Below are 5,266 nucleotides of genomic sequence, written 5' to 3'. Positions count from 1 at the left end.
ATGTTGAGTTAAATCATTACTTTTTAAATAAAAAAAGCGAATTTAAACAAAGTAGTTAAATTTTGAAAAAAAGAAATGAATTTTTGACTAAAATGATAAATCTTTAACTCAAAAAATATATTTGTAACCAAATACTTGAATTATAAACTCACTAGCTGATATTTCAGCTAACAAAATACAAAAAATTTTAAACTATGAAAGATAAATTTTTAGCAAAACATAGAATGGTTAAATGTTTGGAAAAATAAAGTTTCGACCAATCAAAACACGGATTTTTAACAGAATAGTAAAATTTTCAACAAAGGAAATTAATTTTGTACTAAGCATTGCATGTTGTAAACATGTAGTTAAATTTTTGCCCGACAAATATAAATTTTCAGCGAAAGATGTTGATATTTTAACAGAAAAAAAAGTTGTAATTAAAATAATTTTAGTTCAAAGAAAAAAGTAAAATTTTCAACAAAATAGTCAAACCCTTTATCAGAATAAATAAATTTCCAACAATATAGATAAATTTCGATTCAAGAAATTTGACAGTTAAGAAAGTAACAAAATTATTGAACTTTCAAACCAAAAAGTCGAATATTCAGAAAAATATTGGAATTGATTGAATCATTCTCAAAGAAAATTACCAAAAAATAAAACCGTTTTTACCGGGACCTATACATAATTTAAATACATTACAATAACCATTACAGGGCAGTACAACTTTTGGCTATTATCTTCACAAATTTGTTACTTTTGTTGTATATTGTTGTATTTTCTTGTGGTTTTAAATTTCAAAATTGTCGAAAAACTTAATTATTCAATCAATTATTTATTAATCAAGATAAAGGTATAGTTTTTTGTAACGCCTTGTAAAGTTTTACAACAACGATAAAAGAAAATCATATATAAAGAGTTGTACAAATTATCAAATTGTAGATTATATTCTAGATTGTATTTAATTTGTTGTCCTTGATAGAAACAATACTTTTACACTAGGAAGTTAGATTTTTATCAAACCTTTTTTCAAAACCTTCTAAATATCTTTTAAAATTGTTTCGTATTTTTCCTACATTTTTTGAACTATGCAAAATTGGAAATCATTGCACATTTTTTAAAAAGTTGGTAATCTTTCAAAATTGGAAATGTTTAGGTTTACAATTTTTAAAATTCTTTTTCGAAATTTAAAATTTAAAATTTAAATGAAGAGAACTTAACTAAAATTTGAACTATTATACATTAATTTACATTAACTCAAATTGTAATAGATTTCCATCAGGTTTCTGAACCGACTAGAATTCAATTTAAATTAACTGTAATTCATTTTGAGTTGCAAATACTTATAGTTGACTAGAATTGTACTTAAATTGTATAAAACTTTGTTCCAATTTTCTAGATTCACATGTAAAGTAAGTAAATTTATATTTTAATGAAATAGAATTTAGCTGAAATTAAATATTTAATAAAAATGTATTAAAATTTAGCTTGAATTAAAAAAATTATATTTTAATTTATTTTAATTTTTAGAATTCTATTTGAATTGCCGGCTAGATTTCCATTTTGAAGTTATTAGGATTTAACTGTAATTAACTTGAATTGATAGATTTTAAAATTGATTTCTGTTTATGTATACTAGAATTTATATTATTAAATTACCATAATTAAATTTAATTTGACTGGAATTCCTCTTTAATCAATAAGATATGTTTTTGAGTGACGCAAATTTAATTTTGAAGTGGTATTTGAATTTAAAATCAACAATTCATTTTAATCACATTCGAAACTAAAAATATGAAAATAGTGCCTATAAAATATTTGAACAATTTAAATATAAATAAGTTCCAAATTTAACACTATGAGAATGGAAATCAGAATTAGAAATTTGTTCTCAATTAATAATAATTCCAACAGAAAAGACTCAAGTTCGAATGAACTTAAAATTTAACCACAGAAAAGAAAAATGAAAACTTTCGACTGCGCAAGATCTTAAATTAAAAAAAAAATGAATTCTAAAAACTATTCCAAATTGAAAAAACTTCAAACAAAAAAAAAAATGAAAAAATTAGGTTATCCAAAAACAAAATCATACATGAATAATAATATTCATAAATTTCTTTACTATTTGACGCAGACTCTACCCTAGATTAGTGACATTACAATATAAGAAAAAATTTAGCTTAAAATCCTGGGTTGAAAGGATGAAAAAAACTCTTTGTGAAATTTGGTTATATTCAGACAAATAATAGAAATGCGAGAAAAGCAAAATATCTTGTTAACTTAACCAGACATTATTTAAGGCACAAGGAAGGCCATATTTTTTCTGTGTATGACTTCTGCGATAATATTGACATACAAGTTAGATTAAAAAGTAAACATCATTGGTAGAATGTTTTTAGTAAATAATGTACGTATTGAAATTATTAGTACATAAAATAAAAGATGAAAATGCCAATTACTTACATTATTGCTATAGCTACGAAATAATACATAATAATTAATTTGCGACACTTAAAGCCCATAAAGAACCCTCTGCTTTGAAAGTCGAATCGCCAGGGCAATATTGACATTAAAACCAGGAAAATTCGGTTCTTGAAAAAAGCGCACTTAAAACTTATGATTTCCATGAGCGTACGAGTTATTATTTTTCCCTCGATTGCGAAAGATATTCAAGATTCAGCGCACATACATTACATTATTGGTGTATGCAAAATAGCATATGGAGTCTCAAAACAGTCGTCATATTAAACTAGAAGTTTTACTTTTGTTAGGTCCTAGAAATCAAGATCCTCAGGAGGTGGAATGTAATATGGATTCACATATTGCGATGGCAATATTTGGGAAGTAGCGGGTGGATGATTATAGCCAGAGCCTGATCGGGAACCTCCGGATTGATCCCCAACATTTTCATAGCGATGGTTAGCACCTCTTGAACTTGATGCGGAACTTCCAGAATGATCCGGGAAATCTTCGTGCTCTTGGTACATCTGTTGATGGTGTTCTTGGACAAAAGGTTCACGGGCTCTTCTGCGAACTTCATTGTATACTCTTATCTGATCCAGGTCGTTAATAAATGTTTTTTTAGGATAATTGTAAGACCCATCTGCGTGCCGTTCTTCATACAAATTGAGGGTAACTTCAGGTGCATTAGGTATACCTTTTCGTTCATAATGACGTAAATAGAGTTGTTGAGCACTGTCCCCAGTTGGATCAATTTTTGTATTGAGCATAAACTCACGTTTCCGAACAAACGGTTGTTTTTTCTGGCGTGCAGGGGTAGCGAGATTTACAATTGTTCTAGCATCGTCTTTGCGACGCTCATCATCTGGCTCAGCAGCTTCAGATTTCGTTTTTATTAGTTTTAGTTTTTTTAGTGGATTCCCTGCTGTTTCTGTAAAAATACAAAGGAAAAAGGTTTAAGAATTTTCATCGTTAAAGATTGATTGAAAAGTACTAAAATTATAATGAATCAAATGGTTGTGAATTCTCGTAAATTAAATTGTACCTAAAATATCTAAGAACAAGTAAACACCAGATATAGTAATGGGCGATCCTGAGAAAAAGTATCTATCCTAGATAATTGATACTTTAAATACAGTTGATCTAATCAGAGTTTAAAAATCGGTCTAAAAAGTATCGATACTTGAGTATACTATCGGTAATTGAGCTTATAGTCTCCAAAAAATGGGATGAATTACTATAATATTATTCCTTCCTTGAATAATCACTGCGCATACATTCTTTGCTCAAAATCAAATTAAAAATATGATTTCCTTTTAATAATTTGTGTTTCGTATTGAAAATTAATACGAAAATAATTTTCCGAAACAGTAAATTACTTTTTAATTATTGATAAAATAATTTAAAGCAAATTATTTTAGTTTTGGACTGGTAAATGCATGCAATTATTCAGTTTGTGGCTAATACCAGTGGCAGCGTATTTATTTCAAGATCTTATTGAAATGATGACGCGTTTCGGTACAGATCTGTATCCTTATCAAATCGTAGTTGCATTTCTTAACGAAAGTTTGTTGGAGCTGGAAAAACACAATATTTTACAAATATCATTGTACTCCTTTTACTCTGAAAACCGCAAAAACCAAAGGAGATTTCTTTTTCGATGTAAAGATTACAATATACTACCTAACCATATTATTAATAATCTAAATTTCAATGTAAGATCTTTCTCCAAAAAGTTATGTAACTATAGAAAAATTAATATTTTTATTAGGTAAAAAAATTCTACAGCAAGAAATTAGAGATATATGTATAGAGATTAATAATATTCAAGACCATCTTAATTTAAAAAAAAACAAATTCTTAGAAAAACTTCTAATCAAAATGAATGGGTTATTAACATGACGGATATAATCATACCTGAAGATGTCAAAGAAATGATAAGTCTAGGTGGAAAATTTGGTATTCCTTTTATTAAAAAAAATTTTCCAATTGAAAAAATCATCACTAATATTGAATATTCAATGAAACATACTGCAGTAGATAATCGAAATAACATTAGAAATAAAATTTCATATTGGACACAAAACTGGATTTATAATTATAAATTTAATACAGTAGATTTTGAACTAAAACAAAAATTGAAAAAAAAAATTTTTTAGAAACAAATAAAGATATTATCCTAACCTAAAATAATGAATAAAACAGATTATATTATTAAAGCCTTACAACTTTTAAATGATGATGTACCTAAATTTTATGCTTTACCTAAACTACATAAAGCAAATTGTCATTTGCGTCCCATCATTTCTTTTCCTGGTTCACCGCTACATAACATTTCTAAATGTCAATTAACAAAAAATGAAATGAAAAAAAGACTTTAATGCAGTTCTCAGTTTATGCCTAGAATCTTCTCATTGCAAATTTAATAATTTCTTTTATAAACTAATTTTTGAACTTCTCATGGGGTCGCCCATTTCTGCAGCAGCTGCAAACATAGTGATGGAAAGTTTTGAAAAAGAAATTTTAAATAATTTAAACTATAAAATTATTTTTTACTATCGATATATAGACGATACGTTAATTTGCCTTCCAAAAAATAAAGTCGATGATATTCTTGAAAAATTTAACTCTATATATGAAAAATAAAAATTCACTATTGAATTAGCAAAAGAAAAGAAAATTAATTTTTTAGATTTAACACTAGAAATAATAGACAATAGAATTATAACAGACTGGTATAGAAAAACTGTATGGTGAGGACATTTTCTCTACTTTGCTTCGCATCACCCAATGTGCAATAAAATTGGTGTCATCTTTGGTTTGG

Source organism: Belonocnema kinseyi, chromosome 4 (genome assembly GCF_010883055.1).
Source record: "Belonocnema kinseyi isolate 2016_QV_RU_SX_M_011 chromosome 4, B_treatae_v1, whole genome shotgun sequence".
NCBI lineage: Eukaryota > Metazoa > Arthropoda > Insecta > Hymenoptera > Cynipidae > Belonocnema > Belonocnema kinseyi.
This window is presented reverse-complemented; position numbering follows the sequence as displayed.